The sequence below is a fragment of the Megalopta genalis genome, chromosome 13, assembly GCF_051020955.1.
Source record: "Megalopta genalis isolate 19385.01 chromosome 13, iyMegGena1_principal, whole genome shotgun sequence".
Taxonomy (NCBI): Eukaryota; Metazoa; Arthropoda; class Insecta; order Hymenoptera; family Halictidae; genus Megalopta; species Megalopta genalis.
This window is the reverse complement of record NC_135025.1, coordinates 1,010,981-1,031,481: the sequence shown is the minus strand read 5'-3', so window position 1 is coordinate 1,031,481 and position 20,501 is coordinate 1,010,981. Positions and strand designations below refer to the sequence as shown.

General features: G+C 40.2%; 1 protein-coding gene across 2 annotated transcripts in view; it reads right to left on the bottom strand.

The window, feature by feature from the left end:
* GluRIB (Glutamate receptor IB) overlaps positions 1-20,501 on the bottom strand; it is a 321,268-nt gene that overhangs the window by 243,843 nt on the left and 56,924 nt on the right. The gene's annotated exons all lie outside the window — the stretch shown is intronic.

Sequence of the window (20,501 nt, the reverse complement as noted above, 5' to 3'; positions counted from 1 at the left end):
GCTCAACGTCAACCGGACAATGGCCTCATCTCGGCGCCGCTGACCTCGCGCCGAAAAATCAGCCTCGGAATTCCCGGTTTCATCTGGATTTCCTGCGGCCTACGTTCCGGTCAAGGAAACCATCGAAACCGATAAACGCGATATCTGTCGCCACGAACGCGATTAACTGTACAGGGTGTCCCGAAAATGTCTCGCAATCCGGAAATGAGAGGTTCCTGCGTTCATTCGAAGCAACTTTTTGCTTTGCGAAAATTTTCTCCGTGGCTTCGTTTACGAGTTATTAACGAAAAACACTGACCAATAAGAGGCGAGCTCGGCTGGCGCGGGGCGGTCCAGCCAACGACTGCACGGAGTCCGGTTCCGCTCATTGGCTCGACCGTCTCGCGCCGAATGATCTCGCCTCTGATTGGTCACTGTTTTTCGTTAATAACTCGTAAACGAATTGTCGTAAAAATACAGAAACATTGCGGAGAAACTACACGCGTCGGCACTTTTTGAAACATCGACATTAATTTATAGTTATTTAGGACGAAGACAATTAATAAATTGTATGCCACTATATTCGAAAATATCTCCTCTGTCTTTCAAGACCGATTAGAACTTTCTAACGTTATTACTTTTTATACGATACTTTATCTTTTTCGAAAATTCTGTGTTTTTACAAGAACTCGTTTTTTTTCGAAAACAGAGTGCGATGAAGCAATTCGGTTTTCGAATTCTCGTTCAGATGGGTGAAGCTCTATAAGAATTTCATACGTGGCTATGGGAAATCAAATATCGTGTCGGAGAATGTAATAAAAATCAGAAGATTACAAGCAAGCAGAGTAGATAGTCGAACAGAAAGCGGAAGAAAATGGCCAGAGAAACCTGACTGGCCGTAATAATCGGCATTTTCGATGCAGAGAATGGAACGAGCCGATCCAGAGGAAAGCAAGCAGCCGTAAGCTTGGATTAATTGTGATCAAATATTAGCAAGACAGACGAGGCGCGAGCGGATAGGGACTAAACGCGGCGGAAAGAGCAAGAGAGAAAAACAGAGGAAAAGACCAATAGCACGGCCAGGTTGCGGCTGACCCGAATCCCTGTATGAAGCTCGTCCCGTGGTCTGAAAACCTGCTAGCGTAGGAAAAGCTTCGCTGGCGCTTCAAGGAAATGCGAGAAAATACTGCGGAAATTCAGGAAATCCTGCGCTCTCCCACGCTTTGTTAGTACCATTCGAGCTCGCCGGATCGATCTCGCGGCTATCGAACGCGTGGATCATTATTACGCGCGTTATTCCGTTGCGGCGATGATCATCTCGTGCGATTCGAGCCGAACTGCCGACCCTGGAAGACCTGGCAATTAATTCAGCACCATTTCATTGGTTCAATTACGAACAACTTATACGATTGACAATTAATTAGAAATAACGATTAAAAAGCATTTTCTCGCAATTTTTTGGATTTTTAACTGTTCGATTTTAACTGTTCGAAGCGACTCTTAATGCAAAGGAATTTCTAATGCAAGGGGTTAATGCAAGCACGCATTACGTTAAGAATGCTAAAAAGTTTAAACACATTCAATCCTGTCGTCGTTACGTAGCAACGCTCGTCCTTTAATGCTCGTGTTTAGTCTGGAATGGCAAATTGTTAACGCTTCTTAGCTTCGATATTATTTTTGTGCGCACACTAGATAACTAGAAAATATTAATACGGTATTTCTGGACATAAAGTTATCGAACAGACGAGAAGAATGATTCTGCCGGCATTGTTTTGCTGCATTGTCAATCGACAGGGGAAGTTTCATGGGCGAAACCTTCATAAGCGGAACTCGGATAACGTGTTGGGTGGCGCGAGCCTGGCCGTTATTGACAACCGAATAAATAATAGGCGCGCGAAAGACATTCGAACAAATTTCGAAGAGATGTGTTTCCGCAACGACGGCTTATCGATTTCCGCGTTCTTTTTCCATGGCGTGCTACGCTACGATGCGATGGAAGCTTCATTGCTTTATGGTGGCCGGAACGGTACCGCGGTAGCGGTCTGATCAATCACGTTCCGAGAATAAATGGTGCTGCCTCCATCTTTCTATCGGTTATGTACGTTTTTTTCTAGAGATATGTATATTACCGCGAATTTCTTTTTGCTTGTACCTTGTACAGCACGTTTCATAACATGTGCGCATAATGTCGTAGATGAATCAGTTCCACAAATTTTATGGATTCATTTGAGCACATTGGTGGTTAACAAAAAACTTTACTACCCTGCAGAATAGTTGGATCGCCTATCTAGTAAATGAATACATAAACTACATGGTGGTTGAAATGATTACTTACAAATTGTTACCGTTATTTTGCACAAATATCCGCATAATGTAAAATTCGTAAAGGACGATCAATTGTGAGAAGTTAAGAGGGGGAAGTGTATATCGGGGAAGTAGGTGGACATTTGGGAAATGTTACCACGCGTAATTAATTAACAATTAATAATTGAATGCCAGAAATGGTGAATATTTAAAAAAAAAACTGTTTGACGGCCGATGTCAAGCAGCTACTGTGGGAGGATAATGAGAAACGTTGTTCCGTGTATCGTATTTATTTTAATTGCGATAAGTATATTCTTCTCACTATTTCAATTGAAAATTTCGTAAAACGTATTCGTAAATGCGATACGTTTTCGATTAATTTTATAACTTGCAACACGGTGAATAAAATGTGTACGATGCACTTAGAAATTGGCCGAGCAGGTTGAACAAAAACGAACGGTTTCGTTTATCGAGAATCCAAACATTTTTTTCGAATTCGTGCCGGAGAAGCGTTCGATAATGGTTTTCGAGACCGTACGCTTTTATAGAGGTTCGACATTGTGTAGACCAGCGATGAGCAAACAATTTCTATTAGAGATCCTCGAACGGGTACGCGTGAGACAAAAAGGAAGTAAATAAATGGGAAGAGTTCTCGGTTCCCCTTGGACGTGTGCGCCGAGGTTCCATGGATTTTACAACGACTAAAAGGAATTCCTATAGCTCGGAACGCGATATTGGAAAACTGAAAAGGGAAGGGTAAACACGATAAGTGCAAAGAAACGACAAATAAAATACAGCGAACTGTTCTACATAACAAAGCTTTTACGATCAGTGTTTATAATTGTTGGGGCATGCGAGCTAAATCCGCTAAAACGAAGCGCGGACTCGTCCTTTTTCCGTCTAAAAGTAGAAAAACGTCTTTCCGTTTTTGGTGCTCTTCAGCCGTGCCGTTTACAACGTCTGTGTGAAATTGCTCTTTTTTTTACAATAACGTTGTTAACATGTAAAACGTTACGTTCCACTTTGACGGGAGTTCGTAAATGATAAAGGCGAGTACACTCTACGTGTAATACATTAAAGGGACGCCTCTGGGTTAGCATGTGACCCAGTATTCGTGCTGTTTATTTTGAGAGTGACATAACCCTCCTCCAGAAGTATTACGACTAGAGGAGTGTGAGGAGCCTGAAAAATTTCTAACCGAGACGAGACGAGTCCTCGAAAGCATCTCGACAGTCGAGAGTGCTTGAAATTCTCGAAAATTTTCGAGATTCACCGACAGTTCTCGAGAACTCGAAAATTTTTAAGAATCTCCGAAACATCGACAATGAATCTCCAAAATATCGATATGCTGCGTACAGTTTTAAACGTTGAATTTTCAAGGAACTTTGAAATTACGGTCTAGCATAATGAAATGACGTTTACTCGAAACGCCGAAAACCATTATTGCACGCAGCGAAGCTGAACCAAACTCGAGATTTCTCAAAAATTTTAATCGATCCAAGAGCAGGTAGGAAAGACAGATAAAGTGAATAAACAACAACTATAACTTACAATTACGATCGCATCGATGTCCCTGATCGAGAACAAGTCCGTTTATCCGGCGTGGTAAACAAGTCCTATGAAAAATGCCATTCGAGCGAAACAGGGCAACGCGATACGAATTCTTATTAATTCAGTCGTCGCCGATTTACAGTCGCTCGACTTACAATCCCCTTATCGATTATTTCATCCGGGCTGTTTTGCGGTATCGCGGAATACCGAGCGGAGCGTTACCACAGTTACACCGACAAAAGAGTCACGGCAGTATATGGAAGTTAAAGCTCTAGCTAGCAGCAATGAGCCATAAAGCCGAACAACCGTTCTCGGTTTCAAATGAACGCTATACGCGAGAACGCTATTCTTTGCTAGCCTTGACCGAAAAACCGAGAAAACTGTCGAGCGACTGTCGAAGACGTTGTTCAAAGGTCGGCGTATCGCCGGCAGACGACCAAATCCGCATCGCGTTTCTCTTTAATTGCATTTGTTCTGCACACGCGGATGTACACACGGAGAGGCAAATGGCGAGCAAACAATTTTACATTCTCTACGGTCGTCTGTTCCACGAATGCAGCGCGTACTCGGACTCGAGGGACACTGTCTAACCCTGCATGTCCACATTAGAGTAACTCTCCGGAGGGGCTTTCAGCTTGTACTTGCTTAACACGTTGCCTACAGTTATTTCATAGTCTTGAGAATAAACGTTACGTCCGTGCGAAGATAACTGTCTTCGTGAACCATCAGCTCTCTTAGCCCGTTTGAACATATTTTGTGAACTCAAGTAAAAGCCATCGGCGCACACTCGAATCAGATTTAACTTCTTTAGGCATGATGTATTAACCTCTCGAGTGAAACTGACGAGTCTCACCCGCAAACATTTTCTGTGTATCGCATACTTAAGTGTTTAAAAATCGTATAAGTTCCTTCTAACCGTTAACAACAAGTTATTATGATATTTACCTATTCTCTTGTCTTTTTAGCATATAACATTGTTTCGATATAGTTGTAACGAATTATTAGAAAATAAGCGATATTAAAAAGGAATTTGAACATGTTCTGCCCATCGACTAGCAGTAACTAAGCATAAATGTTATTCTGTCCTTTAAAATTGGAATAAAATTCTAATCTCTTGCCATCAATATTTAAACATTCGAGTGAATTTAAGCATGCAATAATAATCGCAGTAACTGCGAAGACAATGGTACGTCAAGGGGTTAAAGATTGAAATTAAGATCGTCGCATTAAATTTTATATTCTAATTAAATAATTATAGCCAAATATCGAAAAATTATTGAAATTCGTCAAAAATAAGTGAGAAACAATGTTTACGTCGGTAGTGTCTAACGCAAACTTTCTTTCATTTGAATGTTGGGTTTTTGATAACATATTCAAATTCAACAATCATAAAAACATAAAAACGCCAATTTTCGTGAATATCGTACGAAGATATATGAATTCTGGCCAAGTTGTTCGGAAAACGAATCCTAGTTTTCCTAGGATAGGACCTAGTTTTCCTAGGTCATCTCTAGCGTAGCGTTAATGCTGTTCTTTAGAAGAGTCTTTTCTATGAAATAAAAGCCTCCATGAACATAGCGCATATAACGTATTTGCGTTCATGGCTGTGAGGGACGTAGCGCGTTCAGTAAATATGCTAAATTTCCGATATCCCGGAAATAACACGTGGTGGATGCAACGATTGCAGCGCACGCATGCACGCTAGCAATTTGCGGCGGTTCGCGACGTCCAGACGTTAACAGGTTTACCATAGACATTTCAACGCTGCGTTGTGCACGATGTGAATTTCTACAGAATCCACACTTTTTCCGAATCCACTGAAATCAATCTGTCGACTGTATCTTAATAATGTGTCCGCTGAACGACATACGGAATCTTAATTTCGCGTATGTACAAACATAAATAAAACACGATTTATAATACGACTACTATAATGCGTTTGCACTATTTATGATATCTTTCCGCTGAAACGCTTGGAATACAAATTTATTGGCTTTAAAGAGTGAAAAGTTGCCAGGACGAACACTTCGAATGGTTTTGTTTTCCTCGCAAAATATTGCGGTCATCTATTTTTTAAACCGAAGTTCTATATTTCTCTGTCCGTACTCTTAAATCTTCTCGAAACGTATGTGTCACTCACACACACATGCGCGCGCGCGATAGTTTCAAAAATAATGTCTTTAATATAAAATGTTATCCAATGGGACACATAAAAATACGTGGTTTATTTAATATGTTAAAACTATACTAATTCTGTAGTTTTTTCTATATATATCCCATGTTTATATGTATCATAGTTTGTAGTTCATATTATATATATATTTATACTGTGCGAATACTGTCAAATTTCGAAACTACTTGTAATAGCATGTACCAACTTCTACCTTCAGTGCACAAAAAATATTAAAAATTTATCGCTCTACCGTATAAAAGAGTAAATAAATAAGTTGGAAATCTCGTGAATATTTGCTTTGAGAAAGTAGAAGCTGTGCCGTACACGTTCGAAGACTGCCAAAGTAATGTCGCGCACGGTGCATAGACTCTACCTATATCTGCAAAATTTTTCGGAGCGGGTTATAAAAAATTCATGTCGAATATTCTCCGATGCTCCACTTGCGTCCGAGGTTTCATTACAATTGGCGCGTACGAGTTAGGCGATGCTCTTTCTTAGTCATAAATATTTATGGCCGACATTATCCACTTTAGTGCCACGCTACTAATTGCATATACATGAATAGAAGTGTTAAATATTCAATGTGGTGTGTGCTCCTAAGATGGGTTTGCACATTATATAAGCATGTCTAAATCGAAGAATGTTGTTCCGTTCTTCTTTCTTTTTTTTAAGTCGAAATAAAATTCTGCTCTCTTATCATCGATATTTAAGCGCTGAAGTAAACGTAGACGCGCATATCAATTCCTTTTTCTCCACGAACAACTTATTACAATCGAAGATAATGGTATTGTAACTATTGTAACTATTATGGTCGTATTTGTATATAGTATCAACAAAAGATGATCGCTAACGATAAATTTGGTTATCCGAACATTCTTTGCAAATTTACAAAAGGTTCTCACTTAAATGACACTATAGAGAAGTCCAATTCCAATTAACTGTTGTGAAGAACCCACCTATCATCTATTTTCGTTATTTATTTTAGTTTATACAGATCCAAATAACGGTCCTAAATTTCTGTTTATCATAACACTCGATCGAATAACGTGTTGACAGCCGTTTCAAGAACCGACGTCGACGTTACAAGTTATCGAGCTTCGAATTCCAACTTCCTCAACGCCGCAAATTTTTTAATTCTGTCACGTTGATACACGGCTTCCTTTCACGATCTTATCTCCGCCAATGAACGGGGAACACATTGAAAAATAAACGAGCACAGGCGCCAAATTCGCAGCAACTATTTTCCGCCTCCGCACATCGTCCGGGCGCCAAGTGGTCGACCGAGAACGCGATGCAACCACACCACATAGCGGACCGTTGGCCTCGTAGGCACACGCATTCACACAAGCCCCGGGCACACAGCATGCACACGCGCGCATAAAATACCGACGCTAATGCGACGGACGTTAAAGGGCCCGGAATTTGCCAGGGTGCTGGCTGCAAGCCGTATTAAGCGCATTGATGTCAACTTGTAAAAACAGCGGACCGCGGACGTGCAAAGAAACGATACAGCCGTTTCCGTTTATGAAGGGTCGCGGCACTATCAAGCGACGATACCAACGCACCGAGATAGATAGAGTGAGAGAGAGAGAGAGAGAGAGAGAGAGAGCACTGTAGAAAAAATTTCAGATTCAGAGTCTCTCTCTCGCGGGAGCGGCTCGCGATTTTCATAATTAACCTGTTTCAGCTCGTCGAAACTCGTCGACCAGAAACAGAGGTATGGAAAACCGGGGCAGAAAGAAAAGTTGGACAGACAAATTTTCTGCGCGCAGACGTATTTACGTGGGTACAGGGGATTCCGGATATAAGAGAGTACACGGCCAGGACAACGGTTGCGCTGGATTCGCGGCAACTATTTTCCCTGTCTTTGTAGCTCCGTCGAGCGGCGTACCGAGAACGCGCGTCGCGGCCAGGTTGCACGCGCGCCCTGTCTGCGTCGCGTGTGTCGTATACGTGTGCATGCAGCGAGCCGCGTGCACCTCGCACGTACGATCGTCCACATCGCAACACGGGCCAGAAGGGGTGGAACGAAATTTCCGCGCGAGAGCGCAAGCCAAGAGTGGCAAGCACAACGGAAAAGTCGCTCTGGAAAAGTTTTCCGTGCAGGCGTCCCGTGGAAAAAGAGCGAGAGGAGGGGCCAGAATTTCAATGGTGAATTTTTCAAGCGACCGTTCGAGACTTTTATGGTCGGACGACGGGTCCCGGGCGCGAACAGTTCCCCCAGACCAAGAGAGAAACGCCCGCGATCGGGAGAATCGGAGCATGTGAGTCCATTAATGGATTCCAACAATGAGACGTCGAAGTCAAAGGTTCTTCTCTGCACCGATCGAAAAGGATCGAATATGTAATTTCGTGAAAATTTATCGATTTCATCGAGTGTCCATCCGCATTTGGTCGTTTGACGTATTTTTTTACCAAATCTTATGTCGCGTTTTTTCAGAAATCTGTAACTATCAGAAAATGCTGGAATTGTGTGTAGACATGTCTGAACTTCTCCTCGTTGTGAGAAACAAGGCGTGTTATTGTTTACTAATATGTGTACGGTGCGCTGACCAAATTTATTGTTGAGATAATTATACAGTCAAGTTTGCGTTTTATTTAAGCTAGGAACCCCTTATAAAGTCATTGCAATTTATATGCATACTGAGAAACACAAAGAAAGAAAATATTACATGAAATTGCATGATACGTAAGTAAGGTTATGTTAATCTATAGTAATTTTATAATTTGCAGCGCTCGTTTTTTTTAATATTTTGAACACATGTCAAAATTTTCGAAAATTTCACTTACGCCACTGTGATTCTAACCCATGCAATTAGTAGCAAAACAGACATATACCTTTAGTATTCGTTCACTGGATAGGTGGCGCTAGTTCGCACGAAAAGTCTGATACCCCCACGGGCGAATAGGGTAACTCCAACCGCGGACATAATCAGGAAACAGAGATCTCTCGTCGTTGAAAGCCGTAATAAAAGATTATTTAACACTAAACCTACCAAGCAGTAATACTAACTGGCATGTACTGCTTCACAAAAGTGAGAAGACAGAATTTATTTAGAATTTGTAAAGTTTTTATTATAAAGCTTGCTCCAATAATATAACTTATTCAAGCGTTTTCCACGAAAGAGCCTCGGAACTTTGCAGAATTGCAAAATAAGAGAGCGGTCACTTTGACCGCGGTAGAGGTTTAGTGTTAAAGAAAATTTCTATAGATGAAATGAGATCCGCGTGTGTCCAAAGGGCGAGTTTGAGAGCGTCGGACGCGATGGGACACAGGGCAAATAAGAAAACGAGTAATGCGCGATGAAAATTTTTGAGGTCCATGTTCCCGCGAGAGGGCGCTGTTGATTTTTGAAGTTGATCCAGGACAATTTCGTAGGAAGAGGAGAACGAAAGAAACGCGGCTGCGGGAATCGCGGCCGGAGAACAATGTCACCGGGAGACAAACGCAGCTGATACCCACTAGAACCGCTTCTCCCCGTTACACCCCCGTCTTCCCAGCATTTCAAGCATCAACTGCAATATCGGGGACACGATCTGACCATATACCACGTTATACGTTGCACACGGAATACACGGCAAATAGAATGCATTCACGGATGCATTCCACTCATACATTAATATACGCGTAAGACAGTAAAGCGGAAACGTTGAATGCTACGCAGTGGAACTAACGTTTGACTCTGTAAAAGCTGGAATTCGAGCCACCCTGCACGCCGAAATTCCAGGAGCTCGCGAAGACGCGGTTCGCGATAATATGATTGCGTGTAATTTGCATAGGATGCAAAGAAATGTCGTGTCGTGACCTTCAATATCGTGCTTTCGTATTTTTCATCGTGAAATTCTAAAGCGACCGTATTACCATCTTGCCTAATATTTAAATTTTATAAACATTTATTATTAAGAATGTATTTTCTAGGAATAACTTTACATTTTAAATTGAAAACAGTAAGCAAGAATCTTAAAGCTCCAGTATTTCGTATAAATCTTATTCTTCCAACTGTAAATTAATGTAACAATAATAATAGTAATATTTATTGATTTATATATAAATGGAGAAAATCCCTTTGTCATAAATAGTTAAGATCTACAAAAAATACAAAGAAAAAATAATAAAAGGAAAATAGTATAAAAGAAATGAAAAAATAAAGATAACGATGATAATGAATGTAAATTAAATGTCAATGAAAGAGAAAAACAGAAAACACTAATAGATAATAATAATAAAAGTAATAATAATATTATTGAACGATCAATGGATGCTCAGATCATTTCAGGAATTAATTTTCCCAATTCAACAAAATCTTGTATCTTTTATATTTAATTTTACCCAAGCTTCAAGTATCATTGTTAAGGTGATTTTACAAAATTCTGGCATTCAGCAAAATTATAGCAATGTATAGATTAGTACAGACGATAATAAATAACTGCAATATGTTCTTTTACGCTTTTTCTTCAAACTATGTTTTCAGACCAACCAACATAAATTCGTCATTTTATGTGCAATTTTATTACAAAATACTCTACTATGTAGCGTACGATTCATCCATATTTCATCTTTGTAATTTTTCACGTATATTAAATGTTGATTTTTTGTAGGAAATACCGATTTTTCCAATTTAAACTGTTGCCGCTTCTACACGAGGATTGAAGAGTTTGAAAATTCGTACCCTACATTTCCGTTGGTAAATCAACCGGAATTTTTCACATCAGATGTTTCAAGCTTTTGCAACAATGGTAGCTGACAATCGATATTCCAGAAAGTGAGGTTTCGAAACAAATGAACGACTCCGCCGTTTCGTAACATTTTGATTTGAAAAAATATCACCTCGCAACATCAAGGTACAATTTTATACCTGAAAGAAAACTAGAACTTTTAATTTTTTTTTAAGTTCAATGTGTATTCTTTCATTTATATTCTCTATTTTGAAGGTAAACTTTTCAATATAAAATTCGAGCACGTTCGTTAGTTTTCCCAAGAAACTAAATTAGAATTGTTGGGCTTGTATTTGGCTTGTAGATTCAACATTATAACATTCTTTTTATCCTAGTTACCAAAAAAAGTAAAATCAATTTTGAAAACGTATTATCAGCAGTGTTATTTGAAAAACAAAGTTTCAATTAAATCATAAATTAATCTCTATACGAAAATGTAACTCGCGTCGTTTGGATTTATGATTTCAAATTAGTCTGATTAACATTTCAACAAAATTCAAGTAAAATTCCACTTGGAACGTTGTGAACCTACTTCCTGCGACGAGTGTAGATTTCATGAAATAAAAATTGTTAACTTTGAAAATACTGTATCCCACAGTAGCGTTACGTCCCCCCCTGTCCACTAGGGGGGGGGGGGGACATCGGAGTGGCAAGGGTTAAATGACACCGAATTACAGGCCAGTGCCGATGACTTTCGGTTTCGTTCAACCACGGTAAGGCCGCAGGGCAATATTATTCGTTTTGTATTCTACGGGGGAGTGAGTCGATATTACGGCCGCAATAGCTCACCCATTATACGAACGCCTCGTATATCGACGCATTTACATGCGAGCCATCAACGTGCTATTAAAATCAATACCAATTCGAATGCGGTCAAGTGCCGTCCGCGTATCCGTCGGTGATACGATATACATTCATCGGCGCCGATAAAAAATTAGATTGACTTGCTAATCAAGGTCGATTATTTATTTCGTGGAGATTGAAAAAGCGATCCCGTGCAGTGTATCGGTTGTGGGCGCGAAACTGGTGAGAAATATTACCGTTTTCCGGGCTAATCATTTCCTGTGATTGTTTGAAATTGCTCGTGAAATGTATTCAAAATGATTGCATATTTTATACGGGTTTTTGTGATTGTTGTCGCTGCATGATCATATATATGATAATTAGTTTCGTTGTGTTTGATCTTCTTAGGTTTTGTGTTTTTTAACAAGCTTTCACGTACAATAGATTTCTTTTCGATTAGATAAAAATGAAAGGTTAAGCAAGGTTTTTCTTTAATGCCACTGTTTTAGAAATCTGTGTATTAATCAATACAAGGTGTCTCAAAAGTGTCTCGTAATCCGGAAATGGCGGGTTCCTCGGATCATTCGAAGCAACTTCTTCTCTTACAAAAATGTTCTCCGAGGCACCATTAACGAGTTATTAACGAAAAACAGTGACCAATAAGAATCGAGTACGACTGACGCGAGGCGGCCTCGCGCCGAGCTCGCCTCTCATTGGTCACTGTTTTTCGTTAATAACTCATTAACGGTGCCTCGGAGAAAATTTTTGTAAAGGAAAAAGTTGCTTCAAACGACCTGAGGAACCCGCCACTTTCGGATTGCGAGACATTTTTGGGACACCCTGTAGAGAACAGTTTGAACCGCATATTGCAATCAAATAACCGAACTACTCTACGAATCAGAACCAAAACAATACTCCAGACATTCGCCGTATCTCATTCTAAATAAAAATATTTCTTTCACAATAAATCCGGTCTGAAAGTCTCCGATTTTCCACGATAAACTCATCGAATGAACAGACTCTTGACCCTCGGTAAAGATTCTCTCTACGGAGCGCCGTGTCCCCGCCGCGAAACGCTAGAAACAGATTGCGCGGGTCACGCGAAAAACCGGCGGCGGTTCGATGAAACTAAAACGCGTTCCGTGTAATTGTTTCACCATCAAGAACTCGTGTTCGCTGAACTCCCTGGTCCCATCATCGATAGCGGGCCAGCGCGGCGCAGTGCAACGCAATCTCGATTGCAGAATGCTCCGCGTCGTTTCGTTTTTTTCCATCTAGCCATCGAGTCGACCGAGTCGATTCGGGATGGTCGGCGCGAGAACGCATCTATGCGAACACCAAACTGCATCAAGTAGATTGCGCCGCTATCGATCCCGGCGGTGCATCGGAACGTGTCGCGGCGCGGCGCGGCGCGGCACGGATCGGAGCAGAGCGAAGCTGGACGACGCCAAAGTTCGTCCGCGGCCATGGTTTACCTTGCCGTAATTTTACGGCGCGGCGTTGGTACTTAGAGGCGAGCGTGTCGATCCGACGGAGCGGCAACAGCATTGCACGGCTGGCCACGATCGCATTTGGCGCCCGAGCACGAGCGAGCACGAGCGAGCAGGAGCGAGCAGGAGCGAGCAGAGGCTAGTGGGAGCGCGCGCGAATGGACGCTGCAGGATAATTGGTACCGATCATCGAGACTACAGGTGACAATTATCGAATACATTGGGGCCAGTAGGTGCGAGCAGCTGTCTGATGGTAGTTGCTATCAGCCGGCCGGAATACTCCCGTAATCACACGTACCATTAAGTCGGACCGTAGGATGGATCAGTTCTAATCCCCGCGCGCGCCAGCCGGAATTTGTAACGCGTACGGAAACACATTTAGTTGCGTGGAACGGTTGCGCGCCTATTCAACCTTATTAAACTGTTAACAAACAGTATTTCCAGCGCATTGCGCAAGCTGCAGTATTAATCTCGGGATAAACCGAGCCATTGAGGAAATCGATTTATCCGTTGGAGACTGTGCGGCTTCTATTAAACCGAACACCAAGATGATTTACAGAATTCGATCCGCGGTAATTCTGATGCTGCGGTTACGGAAGCTAATCTGGTTACGTTCATTCAATAATGTTCTTATTAGCTCCGGTAAATTCTCCTAAGCGAAATATCCATATATCGAACGTCTCGAGGAATGTTTTCTCTCGTGCTCTGTCGCGCTAATGTAGCTGCGATTTCATGCGCGATAACGGACCTAAGTATTTTGACACTCGGAGGAATCAAGAGCCTAACGTTGTCGTTGCTATCCTTGCACGGGTGTAATTTAGATGATCTGTGAATTCTAATGCAATTAAATGAACTAATTCACGAGATGCGTTCTAGTAACGAGTTACTTGCTGTTATTAAAGAAGAAATATCTAAAACAAAAGACAAGATTGTTGCATTCCTTATGAAATATTTGCATAATCCGGAATCTTCTGAAAAAAGATTCAGAAGATACATTTTTATAGTTCGTTCGCGCGTTGCAAATGTTGAGCATCGGTTCTTCGTATTCTATTCTCTGCAGCATGTACTTAATTAATTATTGTACCAAATAAAGTTCCATTCCATGCGGAGTTTAACATAAACCAGCAGAACTTCTGACACCTTTCATACCTTCCGTGCCTTAGGTTGAAGTGTTTGTAGCTTGCAACGCTCCGGAAGTTTCTACTAATGACAAAGTTGAAGCCATTCGAACAAATTAAGCAACGTCACACGGAACTTCGAATCTTAACTTCATAAGTTTCAACCTTGAGGTAGCATTCGTTATGACAGCGAGCATGATAACCGTTAATCGGACGGATTTTTTACTTTTATATTTATTTTATCTCTGGAATTATTGATATATCGATAGAAAAAATATAGTTAGAATATATTAAACTAAATCGCCCCGAATGAAAAACTGACACGAAAAAACTATGACACGTCAACTATAAATATACGAAGTTATTGAGAAATATATGTATAAGATGATAAACTATTAGCTAATTAAGAGGACTGTAATAGCGGTGGGTCAGTAATTGAAACAGTATTGTCGTGCGCAGTTAAGTAATTAATTCTTTCTCTCTCTCTCCCTAATTAAGAAATTAATTTTCTCTTCTCTGCTATAACACTTTTCATTCTGGCAATATACGACGTTGAATTAACGATGATTTACCGATTATTTGGATAAAATTGAAAACCGAATAGCTCTCGATGTAATATTATTATCGGGATTACTCCAAAATGATGATGATTTATTGAACGCGCGTTCCCACCTGACAAGCCATCTTTCACGTTCGAAATCTCATGTAAATATCACGCACAGCGCTGCTTAATTCGTCCATTCACACGGGACATTGCGATCGTCTATCATTTGCTAGTACTCGAGTGTAGAGATATAATGACGGATCGTCTACAGCGTGTTCCGCGTATAATTCTCCCCGGTTCGTCGTACATATGACATAATCTCTCTCTCTCTCCCTCCCTCTGAGAAATCCGGATGCAGGATTGTAACCAGTCGCTTTGTGAAAGCCACTGAACCGCCGCAGATCCATGACCATTCCAATGTGCCCTAGTGCCAATCTTCGTGCAGTAATATCATTCACCGACCATCATTCAATTATGTGAAGGAATTCGCCGCACTGTCACGTGTCGGAACTAGATTCGCATGAACGGTCGAGCTCAATGCCATATGGGCATTATCGGACACGGCGCATTCGTTCCACCTATCCCAACATGCAAACATGCAATTTTTTTATTTTTGCTATTTTATAGTCTTTCACCGATATATACGTTAACGTGATCGCACTAATACGTTTTGATATTGTTCCTTGACTTTTCAACGTTCCTTTAACCATCGAAGATCATTGTTGTTCACATTTAGATTTAGATATTTGAACGCGGTACTCGTACGAGCATGGGAAAGGCAAAGAATAGCGTTTCTCAATTTTTTTCAATATGACGCACGTTTCTGAAAAATTTGATGAAATTATATGTTAACAAACGTAACAAGATGCTAAAACTATAAAAACATGAACTTAGTCATTATGAGAAACTTATGACAAAGGAAACATTACTCTCAATTTTAGTGTCGTAGAATACTTAACAGCTCACTTCAAAATGAGTTCATCGACCTACGAGATTCCGATGTTCGAACGTATCCCAAGATCGCATACTATTTCTTAACATTCCTTCGGAGCAATACCTAAATCTACATAATGATTCGACAGGTGGACCTCGGAGCGAGCAAATAGAATACAGGCCAGCTATAAGGTTGGCAAATAGAAGCGAGTGGTCTATGACCAAACAGTGTGAATATAGACGATCTGCAGAGCCAGAGTAGCGAAACGGACGTGTGTATACGATCAGACAAACGAAATAGGGCGACCTTTGGTTAAACAAGAGGAAAACAGGTTTGTCCAATGACCGAGGAAGTGGAATAGGATGGTCTACGTTCAGGACGAGTGGAATAGGGTCGAGATATGATCAACCAAGTGGAATTGGTTAGAATATGCCGAGACAAGTAGAATAGGACAGTATGCGGTCAGATAAGTGAAATAGCCTGGTAGATGATGGGGAAAGTTAAATGGAGTGGTATCTGGTCACGTAAGTGGAATAAGGCGATCTACGGTCAGGGAAGTGTAATGGAGTGATCTAAAGGCGCGATTCCACTGAGGCAACATTTAGACAACACGTAGTATGGGACAATGAGGCATGGAACAAAACACAATTCTATCGAGGCAACGTTTAGTTACGTGATATTTAGGTCGCATAATATTATATTAACGAACATGTTGCATAGTGTTGCCTCAGTTGAATCATTCCTTAAGGTCGAACATGTAAGATTCTTATCATCGCGGAAACTATTTTATAGTTATTATATATATATTAATTATATATTATTATTATATATATATTATATTATATTATATTATTTTATATTATTTTATATTATATTATATATATTATACTATACTTGAAAACTTTCAATAATAATTAAAAGAACTCTCATACGTTATCTAGGACGAAAGTTCACACTTTTCCGTTTTTGAATAATTTAGTACGAATTCCTTTTATCTTTGTATAGAGAGCATTTCTTTAAAATTGTAAGTGAAACATAAATTGTTCATTTATACAGTGAAACAAGATTGTTAATTTTACGTAACCATCTCTGGGAGCCGTGTTAGGATTAAAGAAGATAAATCACATAACCGGTTGATTACATGATATTATCGCTTACGTAAATCGATAATCTAGAATATAATAGATAATTCCTGCGAGCAATTTTTCGTTTAAGAAAATCAGTAATACTATATTTCGAGATATTCGACGTTTTAATAAGATTATAATCAATTTTACATTTGATCATAGTTAAAGTACTGCTTGTAATCATTCTACCGATTGTAAGGAGGTTATTTTTAATCTGGATTTAAATGACGACAATGTTGTTATAATTTAAAATATATACACGCATTGGTTATGAAAAAAAGGTTATATATCGAGGTGCAAGGCTCGAATAATCGTATTTCCTGTTTTCAAATCGTTCGTTTTTGTTTTTCAAGCTAAAGAAAAATTAGGGAGAATTTACTGTACATTGCGTGTAAGAAAACAAAGGAAATAAATATTAACGTGCTGCGCGTGTTATTATTTAGACGGTCGTTGAACGCACATGCGAACATACCATCGCAGCGTCACTCGGTCAAACAATTGTGTTAATTAAAATACACTCGTCGAAGAGACGAGACGAAAGTAATTTAATCAAGGGTACGCATCGCTTCGAGTGCTGCAGTTTTAATAGCGACGTCATTTGAACACACCGGAAACGATCTTCTCCGAATGTTTTCGCAGCAGCCGAACAATGAAATCTTCTTACCCGTCCCGCTATAACGGTTGTTATTTAAAGAAAGAGGGAAGGAAAGATGGAAACGATGAAATTGTTTTCACTTCCTCAAGGAAAGCATTCCAATTGTCGTTTCTTTCCATTCGATCCCGGGCGAAAACAAAACAACTAGTTCCCGGGCTCCATTCTCTCGAAATTAATTGTTCCGATACTAAGGAATTATTTAATGGATCGATGTAATCACGCTTCGGTTCACAGTGTTCACAAAACGGAGCGAGCCGATTTGCGGCAAAATCTCGAAATTTCTCGGTCTTAGCTTATACCGAACGGTGAATAATGCAAGAAATGAAAAGAACATTCGCCGTAGACAAACTCAAAGAAACCGGAGAGGGTTCCATGGGAAAGTTCTGTCCGGTTCCAGACTTGTCTGCTTTCCCTTAGTTAGGGGAACTAGGTAGTCAATTTTTACTAGAACTCATTCTAAGATAATGAAATAAAGTGCCGACGTTTCTTTCCGTACAATTTCCAAGGAAATCGTGCAGTGTTTACTGACATTTTGTAGGGCATGTAGATATTGGCCATAAAAAAATATTGGAACACGTTCTAAGATGCGATTTTGAAGTGAACTAAAATTTGTGAATTTTTGAAACGAGAATTTTTATGTTAAAATACTTTTTTAACTTTTTTATTTGAACCGATAACCGAAATTGAAAAAATGCCTTTTGTATAGATCTCAGGCACTGCAAGATGTAAAAATTACTTGTTTTTGGTTGAAATTCGTAAAAAAACTGCAATTCGCTTAAAACTGCATCGTTGCTTAAAATTTAGTGCAGAAGTCTACCGTTATAAAAAGAAATCAATTATTTACATTGAATCATCTTAATTCTTCCGTTAAAATTGGAATGTAATACAATTATTATAGTATCTCTGATCGATACTGAACAAATTTTGTATGTACAATTTCAGAATTCATAACACTATCATTTTCCTATTCGCATGCACAATATATATAATTAAATTTATATACAGATTAAAAGAAATCTAAAAAGAAAGAAATACATTATCGACATACTAAAATTTCAATTTGTTCGAAATGAAAACTTTAAATAGATGAAAGGAATATTTACACCATGATACGTATATCGCGATCAATCCGCAGCTACAGAAAAGCAGGATTTACATTTACTTCATTCATGTTTATCGCAAATACGATAAGTGAATGTTTTAATCGGTAGTTTTTGATGGATTTCCGGCGAAATGGATTAAACGATGGAAAAGGCACCGCAAATAATCAAGTTGAAACCCGTTTCACCTATTATACATTTAAGCGAGTACGACGCTGATCGATTAATCGTAAATTGCGGGAACCAATGGCGGGGATTACTCGAAGAAATATGAAACGAGAGAAAAACTCGGAAATTTATTGTTTCGTTTTACACGGACGAAACTTCGGTTTTGCGTCGAGCCGGTCGCACAGTGAATTCGCCGCAAAATCAGACGCAGAGCCGCAAAAAATTGTCGGAAAACGGATTTATTACTTTCTTTGGGCGACTTGGAGCGTGACTGGCCGTTCCTGTTGCCGCTAAAAACCCACTTCAAAAACTACCTGCAGAAACCACAAGGGCATTGCATCAATTATGAACGGACCACTTTCTGGCTTCAGTAACGCCTCATGAAGGCAATTTAGAATTCTCTTTGATCGTTTCAGCGAATGTCATGGGATTGTCGAAATTACGGGCGAGAAATATGTGAAATTGCGTTTTAAACGCATTCATTAGCGAATACGACGAAGAACATTTATTCTGTTTTTATCAATGGCTATCTGAAACCATTTCATCGACATTTCTCACTAGCAATTGTTGGAAGTAAATAAATCGTCGATCTATTTCAAGCTTGTACAGGGTGTCATATAGTTCTATAGAATTTCTCTAAAGATATTGAAACTACTAACTGGCGAACGTTGATTTGACGTCGCTGACCAAGTTTTGAACGTTGCAATGCTGCTCTAACATGTCGCTAACAAGTTGGATCTCGATGCAACTTTAACCCTTTAAATATAAAAGAAATGTTGTAGTCGTAAAACAGTCCTGTATAAGGGAAAAGTTGTTTTCCCTTTTATTGCTGCACACGCTTTTCCTTGAATATCTCCAAGAATACCGAAAGCCGTTCCAAACCGGTCGATAAGAATATTCTAGAGATCGCGAGGATCAAAAATAGATAAAAAGAAAATTGCTCTCTTTTGATCTTTGCAACGGAAGAATCTCTTAAAATTTCATTGGTCGTTCATACGGTGGATACGTTGGATTTTATAAAATATCGAAACTGCGGAGACCGTTAGCGAAACGAATGATGGTAGGAAACGTTTCGATGGACAGTTAGCGCCAGCAGAGTGCCCGGTGAATATTTAAAGTGATATCCTCGAGAACGAAGTCTCATACGAAACAATTCCGTTATCGATCTCTATTTTCCTACGGAATCGTCGGTTCTCCGCTATCGCAGGCGCACAGTGCTCGGGGAAGCGGTGGCTTAAAATCCGATTTTTGAACTTCTGTGTTTAGACAAATTGTTGCTTGTCACAAGATGGTAACACGGTAGAGTCTCCGAATCCAAATATATTACTCCTTTCGCGCTATTACACAGGGTGTTTCACCTTCGATCTGCGATGCTATAACCTTCGACCTTGAAACAACGCTGAAATAATTTAAGCCGCGGAAAGCGAATTGCCAGACGCGAATCCGTGTTCCGGGGTAAAAACGGTCGGTAGAATGGAATTACGCGTACAATACGGTATCCAATTTTTCCGAAAGCTTTAAACAGAAGCAGTAACGAGCCGGCTTGATCCGCCCAGGAAGAAGCGGCGGTTTCTCCCCGTGGTGGGGTGGGGGTGGGGGGTGGAAAGCGTTTCATGAAGAACACCGAACTTAAATTCCTAGCCAGGCACTCGACTAAGTCGCGAGGGAGCCGGCTCGCCGAATGAAACTCCATCGTCTGCCCTTCCACGTTCGCTCCGTTCGATAGACGAACACCGACGTGTACACAGAAACGGAAGCCGGTGGAACCGAAGCCGGGGGAACCGGGGGTGAAGACGGAAGAGGCAAACGAACGAAAACGGGCACGAAAGAAAGAAGAAAGATAAGAGCCATCGGAGTCC